Below are 25,055 nucleotides of genomic sequence, written 5' to 3'. Positions count from 1 at the left end.
AATCTCCATGTGGAAGTCAACCTCTTGGTCTTTCCCATCCCCAGGCTCAGCCTGGGTTACATTAATTTGCTTTTAGTGGTCAGCAAGCTCAAGGAAAATCTATGCTCAGCTACTCCCTGCTGTTTAATGGGCTGATTCAACATCAGAGAGGGAGAGGTCTCATGCATTTTTCTCAATTTTATCCTTCTTGCTCCTGATTCACTCGTTCAACTATGCTAGTGATGGGAACGGTGGGACTCCACATATATAGATGCAATCCCAGCAGACACTGATATTTGAAGCACTGTGTTCTATAGACCTGCTTTGAGCAAGGTTAGTCAACTCAGTGCTTAAAAAGCTGGCAGCCATCTGGAGAGCAGCCTACGCCAGAGTTCAAAATTGTTTCCTTCACTGTTGGTAGCAACAATGGGGAGGGGGGTAGTGGGTTGAAAGCTTTCTTAGAAGCAGAATTGGAGAAGAGGAGAATTCACTGCAGGCTGAAGTCACGAGGTAACCCCAGATCCTAGAGGTTCATGGACACTGTGCTCTGTAGTACAACCTCTGCTTAGAGGCATCATTAAACTTCTGATAATTAGCAAGTCATTAGGTTTTGACTACACTTAAAGGTTAAAAGGAGAAACTTTGGTGATGGATATTTTGTGTTTTTCTTTCTCTTGTGTTATGTATTCTCTTTGTGCTAAGTGATTCTGGTGCCCATCTCTTACCCACAAGCTGAAATCAGCTCATATTGAAACCCTTTTTTGAAAACAACCCCAATAGTTATGTCAGCTTTTCTCAAATTGAGGCCACATTAAAAAAAAAGGTGGGTAGGAAAAGTTTAACACCAGTGACTCTTTAATTTTTGATCAGAGCCTTGAAGATGTGCATTTGATAGCAAGCTAGAGAGCTGTATTATAGCTCTGCAGTGCAAATCTGCAAGATGACTATCTAAGCCTTGATGAGATAATGTGGGGCATGTCATTTCCTGTAGTCAATATTTCCTGTAATGACTCCTCCAATGTGATCTTGCTTGATTAAGTGTTGTTTAAGGACTTCTATCATGTTAATTTTTCTATCCACACAGTAGTTAAGGCTGTCTTGTAGGATTTGGAACAAATCTCGAACAGTACATTTCAGGCTCAAGACAGACAAAGTATGTCATTAGTATTTCCAAGGAATTAAGCTAATATTCCTAGGACACTTTTTATAACAGCTAAAGTCATATAGTAGTATACTTATAAATCTAGAAATTATTTGCAACATATTTTACACTTTGGGGTTAGTATTCCCACATAGTGAGCTATGTAAAGCACATGCAGAATTTTTAGTCTGCTTATGACTTTTAAAGTGAGGAAAATTCTGCAACTCTGTACTTCAGAGTATTAAATATATTTCAGTTCATGCATGCTTGTAGAACAAATTGAGAAGTAAAAATAAAAATAAAATAATAACTGAAAAAAGAAAACAAAGAAAACAGTACCCTGCCATGCAGTGGAAGGATGGAGGGGAGGCTTGTGAGGGACAGTCTGTGTGACATCTGGCTTTCTAGGCCTGCCATGACGACAGGAGGACAAATTACAATTTGTCTATAACCCTTCTGAACTGCCTTTCCTGAGATAGTCTGCAGACTTTCTGAAAACTTTGGCCTCTGTGGGACCAGCTCTGTGTCCCTTCCACTTGGCAGCCTGTCACATCTCAGAGGACATCTGAAGGCTACTCAGCATTAGAAGAATACTCTTAGATCCTAGGAATTCTTTGCTTCTGCAATAGTTTGAGGGTGCCAGTATTGCTATGGAGGGCTGTGAGAAAGCTTGACCCTGCCCGTGGTTACCAGTAGATCCTGCCAGCAAAACATCCTGAGTGGTGTGCTTAGAGCTTATCATATTAGAGAGAAAACATTCCTCTCAGACCCATGTGAAGGATCTGTATTTCCATTCATCTTGCCTCGATCTGGGATTTTCACATGGAATTGTGTGAAGCTGCAATTAAAACCAGAGCTAAATGCCTGCCTTTCTTTTCAGTTCTTTACTCAGTAATAGAGGATTTTACCTGCAGATAGCAGCAGACTCCTATGCATTGTATAATAAAATCTTATCCACGGGGAAGTACCTTTTTTATTTTTAATAAAATAAAAAAACCCAACTTAACAGTCTTTCACTACCTAATTGATGAATCATGGCACATTTACATTTTTAGCAGTTTTTTTTAGATCATATATTCCACAACCTGACACAGTGGCATGCACTTGCTGCAGTAGCTTCTTCTACTTTTATATGTACAGGTGAAAATAAGTAGGGGGAAGGGATGCAAGTGCTATGATTCAGACTTTAACCAAACCTTAGATAAGAGTCTACAAAAAAAGCAGTTTCCATTTCTTAAGGGAGTATAAATGGACATCTTAAATGGATGAGAAATAAAAATATTTTGCAATGGGTATCATCTAAAGGCTTTGCCCCTTAGAGAATAGTATCTGCAATCCAAGATGTTATTGTAGCAATAAGCTATGGAGAGGGCTGAGTGGCATGACAAAAAGCTTTGTGTGTTACAGTAACCCCTCCCTTCCCCCCAAGTACAGACATCCCTTGCTTTGCTTGCTGCCTCGTTGCTTTTAATCACTTTTTAATTTTTTTTACATTCTTAATTTCATTTTTCTGACAGAAATTACATTGTTAATATTACACAAAGTGGACCTGTTCATGCACATTATATGTTTACTTTGATCTGACTTACTTGATACTGAAGGACTTTTCTGAACCATTGAAAAAATTGAATGTAAAATGAGAGTGCATGAACAGACAGAAACTATGTAGTCATGTGATATTTTCATCCATGAGGCCTGGAATCACCAGTATGATACATTTATGGTACAGATTTTTGCCCTGTGTTTTCTGACCTGTTGCTGAACAACAAAGGACAGTCCTGGTGAACACTGGTACATGTCACAGTACAATATTCTTGTTCTTATCAGCTGCCATTATTTAGATTGCAGTCACTCCAGAAAATATGCAAGCAGGTGCCATGCAAAGTCATTCCTTCACTCTCTGATGTGAGCTTGAATTTGGAAAAGCTGCGTGATCACAGAAATCCCGTTATCTTCTCTGCTGACAGCTCTTTTTAGCATCAGTGGCACTGGGTAGAGTGGTACATTTTTGGAGGGCAGTTCACAGGCACACTCTGGAGATTGGGCATCCAGTTTTAACCTTCTTACATGAAAAGGATATTTTGAAAACTGAGGGTGGGCAGGGCTCTGAGTCTAAAAATGTGCTGCAAGTCTTGAGTGCTTAAGGTCTCAGGCAGGCAGAAAGTCAAGGAAAGTTGCAGCCCAGCAGTGCCCTTAAAGGAGGTTGCTTTTCAGTTGCTATTCTGCTCCCCTTTTTATACTGTAGTTGCACTTCATACATGACTCAAAAATGAGAGCTCAGTTTGAAACAGAATGTTATGAGTTTACACATTCCTACTGCTTTCTGTTCCTGCTTTTTGGAGCTGCGTATACTGGAAAGTTCTGTATGCAAGAAAAGTGACTGAATAAAATAAATTTCATGTTTGTATTTCCTATGACCTGCTTTTTATAAATTTAAAAGCTTGCCATTGCATTAAGAATCTATCCTGGGGGCACAGATCTTCCGCTGGTAAATTGTCAGCACTCCAGTGAAGTCAGTGAGGCCGAGGACCAGCCTGACTTTGCAATCAAGCCATCAGTAAGTATTTCCTGTTGTGGATAATCTATTCAGTAAATATGGAGGTTTCACCTTACCAGAATAATTTTCATCCTTCCCCTTTGAATTTTTGTACTTAATACTATTTGGTCAATCAATAAATAACCTGATCAGCTCTCCACCCACACAGACATGTCCTTAAGGCTTTCTATGATATTGTAACAACCCCCTGGCACCAGTTGTGGAATTTCTGGGAACCATCTTAACTGAAAGGACAGAAAACTCTGCTTTAATGAGAAATGCACTACTTCTAAGTAAAATTAATTTGGACCAGTGCACATTGTCAGGTCATGCTTTAAAATCTAGCCTTGACAAGGGTGCCTCTTTGGCAAATTTTCTAATTTCATCAATTTTTAATGTTTGAAGCCTTCTTTCAGAGCTGCTGGTCTTGGTGTCTAGGAATTCTTCCTTGAAGAATGTTGTTTAGTTTTGTTTTAAAGTAGATTAATACATCCATTCCTAATCAGCAGACAGTTTGGGCTTGTAGTCAGAAAATGGCTTGGAGATGTTTATTAATTTGATATGTTGTCAAAAGATTGTATCCTCTGATAAAATAATTTTTACTTTTCTATCTGCTTCCCTCCTTTCTCTTTTTACCTCAAACTCCTTCTTACATATTTTTTTTTAATATTATATTTATTTCCATGTCTGAAAATGTGAGGCTTAATATAAGCCTCATACTCTCCCCCAGTCTTTTGCAGGTTTTTGGTAATCTGTCTGTCTCTTACTATCATTTTCCTGAAGACCAGACCCTCCTGTGAAAACCTATTTCTCTCATTTATTCATTCACAAAACCACCAAAAGTTTCTTCAAGAAATCCGTCCGTGGCAAGCAACTAACAAAAAAAGAAAAGAAAAAAAAAAAGATTTACAGTAAATCTGCTTTTGAAATATTTCTCTGAATAGATAGTGCCCCTTTTTATATGTTTTAAAGAACTTCCCTGGCCTATATATTTGTTACTTCATCTATTTTCTTCATCTATTTGTTACTTCTGCTATTTAGGCTTGGTTCCTTTATACACGTCTTTCATTTTCAGGGCACTGCACAGCTTCTCTCCAATCCACACCTACTCCTTTCGCTCTGTGGAGCCCTGCTAAGCTGTCCTGGTACTCACTCGTGCTATGAGCGAGCAGACACTTGACACAATGTCTCTGCTTGCTGTGAGAGTCCAACAACTTCATTGTTGGATCAAGCTTATTGCCTGGTCCACCACTGAGTCTAAACTGTAAACAGCTGTGGATCTTTGTAGTCATTAACAGACTCCTCTCGAGTGGTGCAGAAGCCTGAATTCAGCAGGGAAATAGACTTGGACATGTGCCTAATGGTGATACTTGCAACTTTTAGAATGGGGGACCTGAAAATGGGCCAGCAACCCTGTTAAGCTTAATTTCATTATTTATTTTGCTCTTAATGTTGTGTATTCCCTGTCTCAGTGAGTGCTGCTGGAAAACTGAGGAATTTCAGGTTGTACACATCAGGAGCAGCAATCTGCAGTGAGGCTGTGGGAGGGCTCTCTGCGCAGCAGCCCTACCTAAGCAAGGTGTTTTCCTGCTGTTCAGTCCTCAAGGCCAGTGTCAGTGGGATGCAGAGTGGTGAATCTCTTTTTACAGTGATTCTCCTCTGGCCAGGGTTGAACTAAAGAATGGTAATTGTTCTGATTTTACACCGCTAGCAGAGATAAGGTGGAAATGGCTTTTGCTTCATGTGAGATGTTAAGCTGTCAGTAGCATGAACTCAAGACCACTTGAAATTTCCACTGTAAAGAGAGATGTGATGAACAGACAGGTGGTGAAGTAAAAGGTGACTTTGTAATCTGGAATCAACAGAGTGCCCCAAACGAGACCTTGCAGAGACAAGGGTGTGGATCCCATTTGTTAGCTTGCAAAGTATCCTAACTGCTGACCTGTTTGTTAGTCTAGATGTTCTAGCTCTATTTTTCTGGCCTTAGATATCAACTTTGCCAGACCATGCCCAGTCAAAACACATCAAATTTCCTGTAACTGTTTTCGTCAGAAAATTCCCATCAAGTCTGAGAGTTTGTGGGTGAGGATCTGAACCCAGAACACTTAAAGGGCATGCATGGGATTTAATTTTCTGGAGTTTAGGGGTGGGAATTTATCCATTAGGTGACTCAGTCTATAACTTTACCCTGCAGGATTAATGGTCACAATGGTTTTGGCTTTTGGCTGCCTCTGTGTTAAAGTCCCTGCTGTGGGGATAAGTACACCCACTTTTGCTGCTGAACAGTGCCACTCTTATCAGAAAGGAGTTTGCAGTTATTGCTCAGAACATATGAAAAGCTATATAATAAAAATATTTATTTAAGAACCTCAAACAACACAAACTCTGGTTTCTATTTTCTTTCCTTGTTTTTCTTTATTCCTGGTTCTGACTTCACTGCACAATACAAAAAGTCCATTAAAATATTGATACCTTGTGTTTTACAATTTCTTGATGTATCTATAAACACCCTCTCATGAGGTCAGGTTATTGAACCAAGAGATAATCATATGGTAGCTGCAATATTGTTTAATGTCATGCTAGCTGATGCTATAGGGTATCTGTTTACTCCATTCATATATATTACTATATATGTCTCCACCTGAGTTGTCTGTATGTTGAATTCTAGCACTCCTTGCATCTGCCTTAAATAATTGTGTTCTAAGAGCTGAAGAGTATTTCAATAACATGCACTGAAACTGGACGACCTGCCCCAGAGTTATTACATGTACAGTGCAACGATCATACATTGCTTATGTAATATCACTGCCCCCTTTAATTTATTAAAAAAAAGAATGGGGTTTTTCAAAGCACAGTAATTTCACGATTATAAGCTGCACCATTTTGACTAAAATTTTGGTCCAAACCCGGAAGTGCGGCTTATAATCAGGTGTGGCCAATATATTGATGAAGTTCAGAAATTTTACAACCCGGAGGTGCGAGCCCGCACGGCCCTGAGCCGAGCCAGTAAACTGCACGATCCCGTGATTCTGTCACTAATTGGCAACTTTGTGAAAGTTCTGCAAGCATCCTCGCTGCGAATGAAAGTGTGGTTTATAATCCAGTGCAGCTTATTTATGGACAAAGACCTAAACGTTGCCAACACCCAGACGTGCGGCTTATAATCAGGTGCGGCTTGTAGTTGTGAAATTACTGTACTTTATTTTTGAAAGCAGTTCAGGAAAACTTTGTCCATTCTATAAAAGGACTATTAAATAATTAGGGAAAGTCAAAAGGAAATCCATTTTTTTGCATGTTTTTAATTTTTGGAGGTACTCCCAATAGATAAGTATTAAGTATTTCACGGTTTTGCATTTTTTTTTTTTCTTTTTTTTTTTTTTTGGGGAGGGCTTTTTTTTTTTTTTAACAAGTGAGGTGATCTTCAAGTGTGTTGGTTATCAAGTGAAATATTTTAGAGGCAGATGGAGATGACACACTGTGGATTTAAGTGACCCTCAGTTAGACAATCAGAGGAACATGAGATTAGTTACTGAGTCTCTGATTTGCTGAAATGTACTGTAGTTGCATTCTTGGGTCAGGAGGATCTGCTTTGAGTTGTCCTTTTCCAAGGGTACCTGTCTTTGCCTGTTCTTCCCTTCTGTTCTTTCTGCAAGTCCTTTATTTTTCAGGCTTTTGAATCTTTGGTTTCCCACAGCAAGAAGTTTCAGAGGCCTCTGCTTGTGCATTTCCAAAGCAGCTGCCTGTGGAGCAAGGAATTGCAGCAGGGGATGCCTCTTTGCTTCTCTCAGCTACTGAAGAAGAAAGAGCGGAGGGTCCTCAGGAGCAGTTTGAGTCATGTGCGCTGGCAGTGACCCATCCTGCAGGGTGGGACTGGCAGAGCACACGGGAGGAGATCACGGAGATTGTTAGCAGCCAATAAACCTTTTCTTCCTCAAACCGGGACAGGACTGCAGTTTGATTTGTTCCAGCCCTGCAGAAGCACCCAGTGGTTTCAATGGTACAGCGATCACCCCTTTGAGAGCGTTGTTTCAAACACAATGCCTGTGGCATTGCATTAGTATTGGAGGTTTTTATTGTGGTAATATCTGGAGCTCTGTGTAAGGAACAGAGGCATTGTCTGAACTTCAGCAGTCTGAGGCACTGGCCTTGTCTTTTCTTGCTCAGGGAAACTTTTGAGGGTGAATTTTTGACTTGCTCTCTTTCCAGCATAAAGCACCTCTGTATTTCCCAAAAGTGAATTGGGAACAGATCTGCTTGCACAGGGAAATAAAATGGTTTTCCCTTCACCATTTTCTTGGGAGTATGCAAAAATCCCATGTGCATTCTTTTATGAACTGGACCCTTCTCTTTTATAGCTGGTAGTATTCATGCTTATTACAATGCCATATTATGGCCTTAGACACTTTTTATGTCCCTCTAACATAGCACCCTAGAGAAAGATGCTTCACTAAGCAAGAACCAGTAAACTTGCTACAGAATCAGCAGAATACTTTTCACAAAAGTGCATAAACTTCTGTTCTTAAACATTGTCATCCTTCACCTTAACAAGCACAGAGAAAGGTTCCACTGGTTTCTATGCCTTGTTAGGTCTATCATCTTTTTAATTAATAGTGTTTTTACGAAGCCGTCTGAACTGTGTCATTTCCATTATCAGAAAACCATTGCCATTAATGAATAATTTTCATTTCTGATCCTTGATATCATGCTAGTTGATCTCCTGTTTCCATGCCGCCAAATGATAGCATCGTTTTCTGCCCACGATCAAATTTAATTTGGACTCTGATTATATTATGCTGTTGCGACTGAAGTGTCAATTTTTGTCAGGCAATTAGGAGCTATAACCTGTGAAGTTAAGTTTGATAGGCATTGTAATTGGATTGTTACAGTAATAGCTTGGAACATTCCCTTTTTTTCTTGCTTCTTTGATTCTTGATGCATACTTTAGTTTTGAGAACAAAGGCATTTTGTTATTATGCAACCATAGGATGTTCAAGACAACAAGATGGAATTCAGGTTTTTCTGCTTTCCCCAGATGGACTTAATTTGGATTTAGTTTTGGCCACAAATTATTCCAGGATTTTAAAAGAACTTGGGGGTGGTGTGGGGGGGGTGTGGTGGTCTGTCAAGGAAACACTGAAAAAGAGAGCTGTTAGGATTGTGATAGGGAGGTAGGCTTTACATTAAAAGGCTCAAAGGCATATAAAAATCCTCAGACTGGAAATGTGTCAGATTACCCAGGTGAGTCTTGCTGCTTTTAGTGGTCTTTGCAGTTTACATACTTTGCAAGTATTTAGGAATAGAATTTAAGCTCACACTGTGGCCCAAATTTTCCATTAGTGTAGGTCTGGGCCCTTGCATTCTCATGAATAAATAGAGAAATTGGCCCTATGAAAAATAATCACAAACTTAACACCTAATGGAAAACATGTCTCCTTTCTTTGTGAGTCCTTGGTGTCAGACTGTAAGTTATCTGTTTTTACATTTTGGTTTTTTTCTTTTTTTTTGTTTGCCCTCTGCAGACGCCTGGCAATTTGTCAAATAAATTTTGTTCTGAGTGTCTTTAGGGTGTGCTCAGCCCCTCCCCTTCCTTCATCTCTTGATCATCTCTAATGAAAGGCACAATAAAGAGACCTTTTAAAATGGACAATGGAGGGAAGATAATTTTTCCAGTGCTTATTTGGTTGGACGCTTTTCGTAAATGCTGCTATGTGACAAGAAAAAGGTAGAGGAAAACAAAGAAACTCCAGCTGCCATGGAATGTAAGAGAAAAGCTCACTTGCAACAGGGTTTATCTGGAACAAACTAAAAATCAGTACTAGAGATGTTAGGTAAAAGGTAAAGAGAAATTAAACCTTTAAAACTGACTGCAGGAAGTTTTGAAAAGTCTCATAAGCTAGGTATGGGATTGTTTTATCCTCTCAGTTGGCAAATATTGACCAGGCCTCCACCTTTCTCTTCTGTCAGGCATGATACTCATCTCCTTCCCACAATGCTGTGTCAGCACTGCTTCGCTATTACATCCTTAGAGACAGACTCCTTTTTCCTGATAAATTTATGATATCCAATAATTTCATGATGTGTCTGTCTGGGTATGCTCTTTCCTACGTCAGGCATATGTTCAATTTTCTCTTCTGGCATCTTCAGTGTCAGGTGTGTGCTTGGTCAAGGAGTAATTTTGTGAGTTTGCAGCATTCCTCATTAACAGAGATTTGTTCCTCTTGGATCTGTCACCTGCTCACCTCCCAACAGAACTCCTCCTCCTTCTGCCTCTTCCCAAACCTATACCAGAGATTTTCTATCAAGGCTAATGGATTGAGTATTCACATCCCATTGCTTCAGTCATGAGCTCCCTCAGCAGCTCTGTTCCATCCTGTAATTCCACTTCTCTGCTGTGTAAACTCACTAAGTTCATTTACCATTCATACTCCTGTCGTGTTCTGCTGAATTTCACCATATACTCTTCCACTTGCTCTGTTTCTGCAGGGCCTGGGTGGACTGTGGGTTCTGCAGCTGCCCTCTCTTCTGGGTCCACTTGGGACACTGGGGATGGAGGCAGCAGAAAAGTATGGAAAGTAGCAGTTACCAGACTCCATCAGCCAGTGGGGCACTACTCATGCAGTGGCACCATTTTATTTTGTTAATACTTTGTATTTAAGCTAAAATTTGCATAGATGCTAAACTCTGTTTTATTTTTTAAAAAGCAATTATTTTCCTTTTACATTTTTTTCTTTTTGTCTTGTTCTATGAAAACTATTTCCAATGACTACTTCCACTTACACCATATTTTATCACCCAATTTATTTATTTCAATATACAGAGTCTAAATACAGGGGCTAAACTTCCTGGCATTGCCCCTTTTAGTTTCATGGTATTGAAAACTAATACTGAGGACCTGAAAGGATGCATCAGGACTGCTACTGAGGGAATGGATTGCTGATGTGACAGAAACTGCTGCATATGAAAAGGTGATATATGGAATGGAAAGTAAGTCAGATGAATTTGAAGGTATTTGTAATCTATTCTCCAGCTATATCAGAAGAGATGTCCTGAAATATGATAGAAGATAGTGGAGAGAGGTTGAAGGGTGAATGAAAGCTTTTGTTTCAAAAGGTAATAATAATAACAACTTATCTCCCTGCTTTTCTATTGCTTGTATTTTCCTTTTTCCTTTGTTTTTCTTCCTTCCTGGGAGATAAGGATGGGCTGCAGTTATACATGAAAAATAAGTGAAAGTCACGTAAATTTTTCAGTACATGTGTTCTGTTTGCAAAAAGACAGCCTAAGAATCTGATGAAAAAATAGCAATAGGAAGACACATAAACATGTAAAAATCCATTCCTGGCAGTAGATGCTTGCAACTTTCTGGAATCTATTGATGGAACATGTATTAAATTTCTACTTTTCAGTTGATCTGACACAGGTGTAGCGACTACCACAGGCCGATGTCATTAATTGTAATGTTCTGTAGGAGTAATCAATGAACTCTGTTTCCTGAAAACAGTTTCACCTTTGAGCTATTAGTGCTATAATGAAGAGGGCACAGTATATACTTACATAAAGAACTTAGAATCTATTAGCACCTGTGCTGAGCACTAAAGCTGCTGATACTTTGCATGCAAATTGTAGTCATCATCTGAGAAGAAGCAGGGTTCATAGGTTCAATATTCTCTCACTTTCAATCTCCTATGTCAGCTATGTCTTAACCAGCTGGGGGCAGAATTACATTCTGGAAATTAGTGAGAAAAAAAGGTAAAAATTGAAAATCTACTGTTTCTGCATCTAGCTTCCCTATTCATATGTTACAAGTCAACATGAAAAATTCTAGCAAGTATAAATGATATCTGATTTCACATTATATTTTTAAAGTGTTAGTACTCAAGTAGGTTTACATTTGACAGGTGATTTAAATACTTCAGTACATTTCTATAGCCATAAGAAAAAATCTTTATCAGAATAAAAAACTTGATGAAACTATTATTTTTATACTAATGCAAGGAACATTACTACTCTTTTTTACATGCAAATATATGGGGCATTATATTAATCTTCATGATTTTTCTAAATATTTCACTGCTTGAGGATATTTCAATGGCAGATCATTTATATTGTTTATGTTATATTAGTCTTCTATACTGATTCTTGAATGCTATGCTCTGAGTATACACCTTATTATGATTCATGCAATCTTACTAAAATGTTGAGATAGACATACCTGTATTTCTGTAAGTCTTCTAATGATTTTGTCTTTGGTAAAGAAATGGTGGCTTTTTCCACCTCATACCAAAATAACATTTTTAGTACTTAGAGCAAAAATATGGCTCGGGCATCTCACAAGCTCTAATACCTTTTCTTTCACCACTCTCTCAAAATAAACAATTGTGATGGTCTCTAAGCTCAGTTTTTGAGCACCATGAAACTGTTCTCTGTTTAATTCTATCAGAAATAATATTAAAATGGGTCTATTGTGAACATTGTGACTCAGAGAGGAGAGAGAAAGACCACAACCATATACCAGCAGAGTAAAACAGTTCACAGAGTTAATGAAACAGTACTGAGAAAGGCACTCCTATGGACAACAAATATTTTGCATCCTTGGCTCACTTTGTCAGTAGGTTCATGGTAGTTCACCCATGGAATGGTGCCATGAGCATTTCTCAATTTATATCAGCTTCATCCCTGGCTGGTCAGACTGACCTGGTTAAAGAGATGAGAGAAAATTCATCCTCAGCAGTATAATGATATATGAAGTTACTGAAATAATACAATGCTGAGACTCGATTAAAATTTGGACTAGATTGACATGTAGCTCCTTCTTTGTTTATGAACACGGACTACAATATTTAAATCTTCATGTGATGTCTCCCAAAACGGGAGAATCTGGCTTCTGCTTTACAACAGTGAACATAAGAATGATCCATAGGATTTGTGTTGGTTTCAAAATCCAGCAATTTAAAAATATTTCTGAAAATTCAGGAATTTATATTTTGTTAAAAGTGTGTCTCTTGTACATCTGTTGAGAAACCTAAAAAAGAAAATAATATTTCACAGCTAAAATGAATGATTGTTTTAAATTATTTTTCTCCCCATTGGATTTTCAAATCAAAGACAACATCACTAGGATTGAACCAGAGGATTTATTAATATCAGAGTAGTTTGGCTTATGATTGAGGAAGGTTGTCCTCTCCAGATGTTATTCTAGGTATATATAAATCATTATCATTCTGGGATGTGATTTTCAAAATCTCTCTCAGTGTAGACCTGACTCTGCCTCAGTGTACATTGAAGCAGAGGATTATGAACACCTCTGGATAGTTCATCATATATCACATATTTTCATTGCTTTCAGTTAACAGAAAAGACAAACCAATATAGAGTGATCAAACAAATAGCACATCACTTATATCATTCAACTTTATTTTATTGTGGCCATGTTTCCTAAAGGACTGTATTTGGAGTAAGGACAGAGTGAACTGACCCAGGAGAACACAATCATCTTCTGGCCTCTGTTAAGCCAAAAAATGCTCATTTATTTCTCTGTACAAGAAAATTGAGCTTATGAAATCTAAAGCAGTCAACCTGTTTGGCAGCTCAGACATTACAAATAGTAATCTCACATCAAATTTTAACTTCATCTGCAGCTTTCTCTCTGTCTTTTACTGAAAACTAGGGCTGTGATTTAGGTCTTTCTTTATCTCATCAGCTGTCTCCATAAAACCAGTAGGAATATAATTTTGGAACCCTCAAGTTCAAAATGGCTAGTGGTTCAGCCTTTTGTTGAAGGGAAAGTAAAGGGGAGAGAAAGGAAAGATGGAGAGACAGACAAAAGTGTTACATAAAACTTATTTCCATAGGAAGCCAAGTTAAACTGTCTTTATCTGCAGGAATGGTAACAGTTATGTAAGTCTCCAGCTTACTTGAAGAGGTGATTAGCTGTTCCTAATTAAGAATTCAGCTACAGCCCCATTGTAAGACATTTCCCCTTCCCAACGACTCAGTCATAAATTAAAAAAATTTAAATGTTAAAACCCCCCACCAACAAGCCCATAGAAATCCCTCTGCATTCACAATTTAGGGTTAAGACAAACTGACAGCTTGAGTACTTTATGAAGATTGTGATTAAATTGAGTAAGTACTTTTTAAGATTAAAGTACTTGAAACAGCTTATTTTAAAAATATTTGCAACACCTATTGTTCCTTTGTATCCATCTCTGTGTCCAACAAAATCACATAATACCACAGAGTTTGAAACATAAGTAGATTTCAATATTGACTGTGCAAAAGTCAGTTTTAGGGGCAGGAACAGGAAAATGTTTAAGAAATATCTCTATTTGAAAAAACATGAGTGATTTATCTACCTATGAAGATGGCAAGGAAAGAAAAAAGCCTCAGAAAGCAAAATACTTTCATCGCCAAGCTCTGAATTGCACTTGGGTGTTTCTGAAATCTCTTTTTAAAGCTCCCGTTTCTCTTTAAAACTCCCTGCAGAAAGCCATTTTTCCAGGCAGAGACCAGAGGAATTAGAGGGATTTCCTGATGAGGTGGCAGAGATGGGGAGGGAACCCAGATCTGTGTGTCCTTCTCACTTGGCTGCTTTTGTTGGCAGCAGCTGAGGAAGCTGAAGTACCCGTGTGATTCTCTGCAGACTGCAAGCACTGCGATAGCCAAAACTCGCGAATGTTCTTACTTGGCAGTGTTTTGTTGTGCCTGGTAAAAGCTGTGGTGAATGGGTACCTCATTAATGCTCAGGGATCTTGGGGTTTGTTTTGCAAAGTCATCACCTGTGACTTCTGTCTAGGTAAGATGCTGATCTCCATGTGGGTCTGTGCTGCTGTGATTTATCAGATTTCACCCAGTTTTGCCTTAGAATTGGGAAAATTAAGCTCTTACCTGTTCTCACGTGATATCCTGCTCACATTATACTTCTTGCACTATCTCAATTTAATTTACCTTGACTTATAGCAAAGGTTTTCTTCCAAAAGCCCTTTCTTATAGACCAAACCAATAAATTCAGTGTGAGGAAGGCTAGACATCATCTTTTCATTCAGAGGAATAGACCACAAAAAAGAAAGCCTTTAACATGCTACTATCCTTGCTTTTACCTGATCAGTATTTAAAGACCATAGTATAAGAGTAAGGACTGAAGGGTTAATGTCTTACATTAATCTCCCCCATTACATTATGTTAAGCAATGTCTTCCTCAAATGACTGTACAATGCAGTACTTACAGTAAAATAAGTTTACATCAGGATTTCATAAGAATTGTAGCTATTGAATAATTTTTTAAAATTTAAATCCATGACAAAATTGCACCCCAAATAATATAAAAACATCTGCTTTGATGCTTGCTGAGACTGGTGGGATTGGTGGAACTACAACTAAACCACTCAACAAAAAGATTCCTCAGTTTTCTCTCATCATGCACAATTATGAGTTTTGACTTCAAATACTTATAATTACAGTATTCTGAAATGATGTCCTAAATATATATGTTTCACAGCATGACTATGACTTCCAGCAAATTCTCTTGTCTGAGGTGCTTGGTAAAGTAAAACTGAATTAGTGAGAATACAATAAGCAAGTTGCAGTGTTTAGATACAATAACCAAAAATAAAGTCAATTTAATCTTCCAAAGTAGGACAGCTTTTCAGTGTATTCGTCACTATGGAGATTTATCAGTAGATTCCAACTTGCATTTTAATAGCAAACTTACATAATTGTGAGTCCTGGTGTGGTACTGCTGAGCATATTCAGGATAGAATTACTAGTTAGACAGATCCTGCTTAGCCCTGTAGTTAAAACATGCTAATAGTTTACACACGTGTATGACAGATTATAATAACCATCTTTATAATCACCTTTGGATATCTCTTTTCTTCCTCCTTCAACACCACCTAAAAGGGAAAATCAGTATTAGTGGTCAAGGATGGGGATTAACAGTCAGGATGCTTGGGGTGTAATTTTTTAAATCATTTAGCTGGTTTTGTCAATGAGGGTGTGCAATATTTTTGCAACATGTATTTTAAATAAACACACTTCATTTATTTGTTTGCCTATTTATTTATTTGTAGACAATATATATTTTTACATGTATGTAAAGATATTAATGAGGAAAAAATTATTAGATGTATTTAAGAGATTTCTGGGTGCTCAACTTGGTAAAGTCTGCAGGACATTTTTTGTTTTGACAGAAAAATAGTTTAATTTTGGCAATGTTTGTTACACATGCCTTCTTCATTCCTATATGATTGATGAAATGACCAGTTCTAGTCATTACATAACTTGAGGCAAATATTTTGCTTTAAATTGTCTATGCCTTAGATCCTCCAGTTGAGGAATGGTTGAGAAAAAATAATCTATTTCTCAGGGTGTTGGGAGGCTTAATTAAGTGTTTATAAATTATTTAAAGAGCTTTTCATGGACAGCATTATGGATGTGTAATGTAATATTATTAATGTACATTGAAATTATTTTTTATCTTTGGCAATTTTTCATTACTTTAGAAAATTAGTCTAATCTAAAGTATGGGCCAAATAGACAGAATTGCCACAATGGCTTTAGTAAAAGTTCAGTGATGGACTCATGTTGACTTTTATCTTCAACAATCTTCCCCTAGAGTCTCCCAGAAACACAGAGCTGGAACCATGCTTCTAATTGTTGGCTTTAGGCTAAAACTTTGGATCACTTTCTTTCTCTACTTTCTGTTAAACTCATTGAATGAAAAGGCTTGATAACATTTTATACTGTCTCATTCTTTATTTGGAGGAATATGAAAGACAAATTTGACCTTCTGAATTTTCAGTCTAAACTTTGGTAACAGGGAGCATTCTCATTCTTGTTTTCATTCATATTAATGCTGCATCTATCTCTTTTGCCCTGTAAAAAGCCATTAATATTGTTCTATTAACCTCTTTCTAAGTAATAATGACCTTTCCCCTGAAAATGTAATTATTGGACTTTTTTTCCCACAATAAATCTCATTTATTAGAAAATTTGGCCTTGTGCACTTTGTTCTCTGCCATTTCCTTAAAAAAAAAATCACGCTTTATTTTCAAATAAGTACATTATTTTTATTCAGGAGGGTATTCTATAGTGCGTGCACTCGGTCATAATTGGAGAGGAGGTGATGGTGCTCAGTTTGATTATTTCTCTGCCTTTAGAAAGAAAAAGGCTGTAGTGACCATACTCTACATTCCTTCGTTCCTCAGTGGTGGCCTGGCTGTTTTTAGCTGCAGATTTTTGCAAAGAATTTCTAGCCACGTCAGGTTGGCTCTTGCAAGTGTCCAGCTCAAACTATCTCCACTTTGATAGACAGAGCTCCTAAGCCCTTTCTGCAGCAAGCAGTGATTTATTTTAATTTTTTTTTTTTTGAGGTGTTACCTACAAACATTCTCTATTTCACCATTAGTCCCTGAGAGGAGGAAGGAGGAGAAATATGACACATCTTGTGATGTATGTGTCAATGCAAACTTCTGGGAGCACTGGAAGGGAGGCAGGGGAAGAGCTCTTACTGCATTCCTCATCTTCAAGCTGTTGCTTTTGTCAAGGGAGATGATAAGAAAACTTTTCTGCATTCTGAAAAGGGAATTTTCTTCAATCCACTGCAAAAATGCAAAAAACAGTGTAAAAATCAGTATTATTGTCCTGGTTCCTCTCCACTGCCCATTTTAGTCTTGTTGGAGGAGTTGGTAGCTGTTTGAGTTCAGAGACCGGAGGAAGGTTGTGGCAACTCCTTTTCTCTGGCCATTTTCTTTCCCAGTTATGAAGAACCCTATAAAAAGAAATGTGAAAATCCATATAGATTTTCCTTTCAATGTAGATAAGAAAAAACATCTATAATCACATATAGGGGAAGAATATTTTTGTGGTTATAGTTCTAGGATGGAAAAGGGAAAAAGTGGTTAATACAAGTTTCTTAAAACACGAACTGAAATAAAGCCAGGAGTTACAGACTGTGTTTTATGATATAGAAAGTGAGACTTAGTTTAATGAGGATTCTCTAATTCAGAAAATGGATGTTAACTGCATACCATGGACAGAGAGAATGTCCTTCCACGTGTTCTCCCCACCCATTCTCCAGATTATTCAGACATGTAATGAACGTAAACAAAGAAAAAGGACTTTGTACCATGTAGTAGGCAGACATGCAGATATGCACAATTTTAATGCAAATAATTTTTTTAAAACTATATTTTTTCTAAATTTTTTTTAACTTCATCCTTCAGAAAACTGAATTTTCTGGCTCTGTGACTCATCAAAATGAGCTGTGCAAGTCACATCAAATGATGTGTTTCATAGAATAAGACAGGAAAAGCAGCACACTGAGTCACTGTCATAGGGAGGGTGGCTGCCAAACTGCTATTAGACAAAATAGGGAAAAGCAAACATATTAAATGACTGGGATCACAGAAACACAGCCTAGTGGCAGGAAATCGTTTACAATCAGGTGAACATGAGTTTCATCATTGTTTTAGACAGTTTTTTAAAGAAGTGAGGCATGTCCTATCATGATGTTTGCCTGTATCACCTCCTGCCCCCACTAAATGTGTAAACTGCTGGCCACTCTCCGTAAAATTTGTTGAGGCAGTAGAAGTCTCAGAAATACAAAATCCTAAAAGTTGATGTTTGTACCAAACTGGAACATATCTTTTGGACCCTCCTGAGAAAAGCGCTGTCATTCTGATGCACCTGCTCCACTGCCATGCTGTGCTGGCCAAGTCTCACCTGCACTGGCTGCCCTGTCAGCCATCGCTGGGCTCAGCTTAGCACATCTCAGCTCAGCAGAGCTCAGCTGAGCACAGCCTGCCCCTTGCCCTGCAGTCACAGAAGGATCTGGGAGTGTTACACACCTGGGTCATCCTTATGGACTTGAAAGAGGAAGTGAAGGAATGAGATGGCAATGATGACACATACTGACAGAAAGAGGTGTGGGAGAAAAGGAACTGTGATATAAAGCTACTGCAAACCAGGATTCACTTTTCTTGGTGAAAATCTTTCAGTTCTGTCTAGGTTCAGAAAATTACTTTAGTTTAATTTATAACCTTATTCTGAGTACTCAGGTTATGCCCCTTCCTAGAGGGACTTAAGCTTTTGCTTCAGCTCCCTTAGGAATGAAGTTGCAACAATACTGCTTGTCTGCTATGAGCAAAGTCAGTCTCAAACAAGGCCCAGATTTGACAAACTTGATTGAGGAGTGGAAGTCCCTATCTAAATTCTTGCAAGTTTAATGAAAATGAGTAAGTGGCTAGAAAAAATAGTTTATGCTAATTATCCCTCAGCAAGGCAAAATTACTGGGCTAGTCAAACAGCCTTTTCCTGCTCTAACTATAGCAAGAATTATGTTTTCCTTGCTGGGCACTGTTCTGACAGGGAAAATGAAGGATATAGGAAAAACATTTGTATGACATCAGGGTTTCATTTGTCTTCTGATGAAATAATCTGACAGTTTTGACAAACTTTTTCATTTTTTAGATATGTAAGTGGCAAGAATAACTACAAAAACTATCACAGCATAAAATTGTTTCCTTTTTTTTTTCTCCTATTGATTAATCTTTGAAATTTCATAACTGACCATAATATCTTTGTTATTTTTTAGGCTGGTGATTACTACAAATATCCTGCTTCTTATTAGGAAAGCAACATGTGTACTTCACCTGTTTTATTTTATTTCTTTTTTATATTTTAAGAGACTCATGAACAGAAAGCAAATACCTGGCAATTCTGTTATAATAACGTGTTGAGGTGGATTTGATTTTCTTTTTATTATTGTAAATTTGCTTATGTCTTCAACAGGCTTAAGGATAAACAAACACACAGGAGAAGACACACACCATGACAATCTGGACTCAATAATTATAGAAATATAAATTGTTATGCTGAAACCTCAATATTGGCATTTGAACCAGTTACCAAATGAAACCAGTATTCCAGTTTTTTTTTCCCAGTAACTAATTCTTATCTCTAAATTATCTGGTAGGATTTTTCCTGTGATTACTTTTCTTTTCACATTGTTGCTGACACACACAGGAATTATCATCTGTAGAGTGTACCATGTCCACTTACTTCAGTGTACCATGATTTTTTGCTTATTGCCATGTATTATTGTAATCTGTTAGAATATAGCATTCCATTCATTACACAGCTCAGATCTTTAAATATTACCTGTGACAAAAAATTGCCAAATTTTGTTCTTAATATTGGAATTTGAGGGGATGGTTTTACTGGGGTTTTACTCTTCTGTGTTTGTAGGTTAATACCCACATTTCATGTTATTGAAGTTACTGCTTATAGATGTGAACACATTTATCTTTCACTCTAACATCACAGAGGACAGAAGGAGCTATATTCTAAACGTATGTAGGAGATGGGAAAGGCTTTGTTGCATCTGCAAATTCAGTTAGCAGTCACTGTTCTGTAACTGGTTTCTATTCTAGGATGAAAGAATAGGAACCAGTAGCATCTTCTGCCTCCCTGCACAGAGGTCTGATATTAGAACTACTAGGACAGAAGGTCTGTGACTGTTCTACTTCTTTGCAGACTGACTTATCTTAACTGAAGGGTGAAACCTAGCCTGGAAGCACTGATGAGAAAGCATAGCTCTCCCCTCCTCTGATGAATGTGAAAGGAAATATTGGGTAAAAAAATCTTAAAATTTCTATACAAGCAGAGGAGAAGGGGGAAAAGTCATGAGCATTGAGCCACATAGCCCTGAAGGGAGGACCTCCCCATGTTGCTTTTGTTAGTGAGCTCAAAGAAGGATTGCAAGGACTGAGAGATGGCTGTCTGAGAGCAAAGGTGCTGAGAACGCAGCGCTGGTGCCCATGATATACCTCACCTTGAGCATAGTTCAAAGGTGCTTTTCCACTAAGTTAACTGAGGAACCCTGTCAAGCACCCTGGAGTCATCAGAAGCACTAGCACCCTTTTCCTTGTAATAGTATGCTTCTGTCATAATTCACTTATTTTTTAAAAATTTTGCAACTATAAAACAGAGAATAAAAAATACAAAAATCCTGTGATTCTCAGTCAGTCTTGTTATTTTAATTTTTAATTTATGGCCAAGAAAAAGAGGTTATTAATTCAGACTTTTTGAATGTGGAATCAACAATACTGTGATTGGGCTCTTGCCTTTTCTACAGATAGTGCTCTGTGTTGGTGGGATTAGCACGGCAGCATTTGCAACAGTGGTGTTCTCTGAAACACTTTCTACAGCTGGCTGCTTCTTCTCCGGGACCAAATTTCATTTGAGCTTTTGGTTGTGTTTATTTTGGAAGGTCAGACTCTAGGAAAGAGCTGTTTTTCAGTAGATTTTGAACAAACAGGGTTAATCAGGTTTGATACTGCCCCATTCGGACAGACACATATGTGCACACACATCTGCATCATTGATTTCAAAATACTTCCCCAACCACTCACTGTGTCTGCAGACCCTACTCATGGTGTCCTGGTATTTTGGTATCAAATTCATATAGAAAGAAGTTGCAGGGACACTCAGTTTTCCCTGACAAGCCTTGTTTTAAGAATATGTTACTTCAGTTGCTGCAGTAATGTCATTTGGTAAGTACTTTGGAAGGTAACATCTAGCGCACCACAAATTTTGACTGTAATATGTTACTGAGCAAGTCCACACAAAACTATTTGTGATCATTCACCTTAAATATAATTTTTTATTTTCAGCAGAAGAGGACTGCAAACCTTTCCCGCAGTACACCCTGGCTCACTTCCTGCCCTTGGAAAAGGTTGTTTCAATACCTGTGAACATGTGCATTACAAGAGACACACTTAGACTTGCTCCTTCCTGTATCGAAAACTGAGCTCTGAATATTTCTCTGGGAACCTCAAGCATGGAAAATTAGCGCATTGAACAGAGAATGCTTTCCTACCCCTGAAAGAAAAACAGAATTGACTGAGGCAGCACCACGGTTACAGGCTGAGGACCAGATCCATATGGTTCAGAAGTGAAAGAGAGAAATGAAACCAAAGCCTCCTACTGCAAATTTCGTCCTACCTCTCTTCTCCTTTTCCTGTACCAAACTGTATTGTCTTAATCTGAGAATGTGATTTATTTGTGAAATATCTAGTGGGTGGCAGAGGTGGGGAGCAAAGCTGCACAAAGCTCCCCAGAGCTGCTGACCGAGGTAAATAGTGTGTCATAACACATTTATCAAATAATAATGGAAACCGTATAGAACATGTAGGAGAGGGAGGGGGAAACCCCATTCCCCACTGGGAAGTTACTGAATATTTTAGCCAGTTTATAAAAGTATGTGTACATGTGTTTGGGAGGGGGGAGGTTTTTCTAGTTTCACCTCTGCAAATAAATCATTGGCGTGGGATGTCTGAGCAGACAAGTGAAATGGATGAGCGCATTATGGATCAAGGAGGTGGTATTCCTGCCTTGGTTAGCTTGAGACAGACCACCCAAGCACTGTGGGTCTGAGATGAGACTGTAAGTAGTGCTTGTAGAGTTCTGAAAGGCCCATACTGCAGCCTCTGACATGGTATAAAGGTGGGGAATAAAATAAAAGTGGTGGTATTTTCCATATAGCAGGCATGACTTGTCTGAATTGATGATGTTCCTAATGTTTTTTTTCCTTTGGCTGGATTGCTGCTATAGATAAAATGAAAAAGAGATAATATGACAAAGGTGTAATAGTTATGCCTAAAATAAAGTTAAGGTTAAAAAAAATGAAAAAAGAAAAATTTAATTATTATGTATTTGTACAGTATTCACTGTTTGCCACTAGGGACTTTCAGAATACAGAAGCCATAGTCAGATGCTCTCACTGAAATTAAGAATCTTGCATCATAATTGGTCTATCAACAATTACTTATGGAAAAAGACCCCCCTTCCATGTAAACAGGGCTAACATGGATGAGTATTACCGAAAAATACCCAGGTTAAAAGGAGCCTGGCAAAGACAGTATCCTTATAAATATATATGTATAGTTAAAAATTTGGAATTTTTGCAAGGAAGACATAGTTTTGAGTTTTGGAACAATCGTCTTTAACAGGGAAACATCTTGGAGTGCAACTGAACATCTTTTTATATTTATACATGGCAATCCTGATTGAAGGCTCATCAGTCAACATACAGTAATGAATTAGATGAATTTTGGGTTGTAAGGAAGCAAAATAGGAAACATAGAAAGTTATTCCTGGAAAATGATCCTCTTTTTATTTTTCTAAGAAAAAAACTAGCCTTGATTTTTTTTACCATAATTTAAAATTTTATCATTCTTAAAAAAATTGATTGAAGGAATACTGGAAGTTTATGTTTGTACCAACATTTCTGTTATAGTAGACAATCTCAAATGGTTTTAAAATTATTTTAAAACTGTTACTGGAAAAAAAAAATCCACCATATATTTTAGGGAGTAGTACCTTTCCTCTTGGCTTGATCCCATCTGATAGCAATCCATTAGCATTTGCAGCCACATGCAGCCACATGCAGCCCCCACTGTGCCAGGTCAGGCCCTGGTTTTGGTTGGCAAATGGGCCAGATGCTGTAAGGGACAGACTCCCTGGGACAGCTCACCTTTAACACCTGCCAGGGGATGCCCTGGCCACAGAGGGGAGGTGCTGGAGGTTTGTGGGCACTCTACCTCCCATAGGCAAAGTCCCAGCGGGGTGTCAGCTACGCTTCTGGCAAGGGGGTGACGTAGGAGGCTGAGATGCTCAGCAGTTAAGTTCCTGTATCGCATTTCTCAGGAATGGAGATGTTAACTCCCGTGTTCAAGTTGGATTTCAGCTTCAGCATTCATAGTATGTCTACCTAAATCTCCCCCGAAGTTTTGATTTGATACAGTATCATTCATTTGGTGCCTTAAATTGTGCAGTCCAGCTTTTTCTCCCCACACTCTTGAACATCTGCTCTGCTTCAGAAGTTGCTGCGTTTTGCCTGCAAGAGAAGATGTTATTTTTATAATTCCTTTTTTTTTTTTTTCCCCTCAAGTTTTAAGGGGAACTAACTGTCCCTGGGCAGGGGATGAACAATTGGTGTTTGTGCTGGATAACAGTGCTGCAAGAGACTGGAAAGAATATTTCTCTGCTCAAGGGCTTTAGGCACCCAAACAACTGATCAACTGCTAGTGCTATAAACTGTGGGCTATGGTTGCAGCTGTGATCTCTGCATGAGATTTACAGCCCCTGGATTTGCCCCTGCTGTGTTCCCAGCCTGACTAAAGCAATTTGCTGCCTTCTCAGCATGTCCTTGCAGAACGTGTTGCACAACCCTATCAGTTCATGTAGTCTACCTACAGCCTGGCCACTGGTGGGAAAGTTCTTCCTTGTCTCAAGTCCATTCTTGCTGCTAAATCGGGTGTTATCTAGGTGCTCAGCTACATCAGTGACTAGTTCTCTAGATATTAAGGAAAAAGCCAAAAAAATGCCAGATGTGGCTGAAGTAAAAAGAAAAATTCCTTTTAAAAAAGTTTATAAAGGGGTTTGTTACAACTGAAGCTATCTGGATATCACCCTATTTTTTTACTACTGATGTCTGTGCACTGAGGCTAATTGCACCCATTCATGTACAACTTTAGCAGTTAAACAACTGTACAGTGAGAGAGCTGCCCTGAATAGTAGAAAAGCAGCAAGGTGGAAGGGGAAGATCTGTGATCCTGTGAATCCTTTTGCCTTCTCTGTTCCCTCATCTAGAGGTTTCTCCATCAAGAGGTCCTTTGTAAAGGAGCCTTCTTGCTGTATCTGCTGTGCACCTCCTTGGCACTTGCTCAGCTTGCCACATTGTAAGGCAATCTCAGAGCACAAAACCCACGCCCGATAATTCTGCAACTAAATTAATATGTAAGAAATGCAGTATTAAAAAGGACCAGAGAAGACTGATTTGTTGTTGAAAGCATTGTCTAATGCATATTGTTGAAAGGATTCTTGCACAGAAAGAAGACAGGTTTCCTTGACATAAAGAACAGGCCTTGATCCCATAATTATTTTGGCAGGTGCTTAATTCCCAAAGTGTGAGTTATCCTATGAAATTCAATGCACATAGTGAAACAAAGGAGTGGGAAGGGAGGAGGAAGGGATTACATATGTTGAGAGAAAGGCAAGAGGGGCTCTCTGAACAAATGGGACTGAAGGGAGGATTGAAGGAGGAGAGGAAGGGCGATTGGCGGATGAGAATAGGAAAGCAATTCAAATTTGAAGTTGAATCAGCAGCTGCTGACATGAATGTGACACTAATGGAAAAGATTTGAGAAAAGAATAGATATAAGGTAATAGATTTGTTCTCTTCAAAACATTCTGTGTGCAGGTAATAACATGTAGAGTTTGTTTATAATAACTTAAAGTGACATCTTTTGGTTTCAAAGTGAATTCATGGTCAGAAACAAGGAATGCCACACTTACCTGTTTTTCTTCCTCTTTCCTTATTTCTTGAAATTTATTTCT

At 38.3% G+C, this 25,055-nt stretch overlaps 1 long non-coding RNA gene across 2 annotated transcripts in view; it reads left to right on the top strand.

The window, feature by feature from the left end:
- The window catches only part of LOC116998390, a 100,563-nt gene extending 77,722 nt beyond the window's left edge, over positions 1-22,841 (top strand). The window contains exon 4 of one of the 2 annotated variants that reach the window (XR_004418374.2): positions 21,332-22,841. This is a non-coding gene — a long non-coding RNA (uncharacterized LOC116998390). The remainder of the gene's footprint in view (positions 1-21,331) is intronic. The other variant, XR_004418373.2, reaches the window with a different exon arrangement.
- Positions 22,842-25,055: the final 2,214 nt, after the last annotated feature.

Source organism: Catharus ustulatus, chromosome 6, assembly GCF_009819885.2.
Source record: "Catharus ustulatus isolate bCatUst1 chromosome 6, bCatUst1.pri.v2, whole genome shotgun sequence".
Lineage (NCBI taxonomy): Eukaryota > Metazoa > Chordata > Aves > Passeriformes > Turdidae > Catharus > Catharus ustulatus.
Note: the sequence above shows the minus strand (reverse complement) of the source record. Positions and strands in the feature narration are given on the sequence as shown.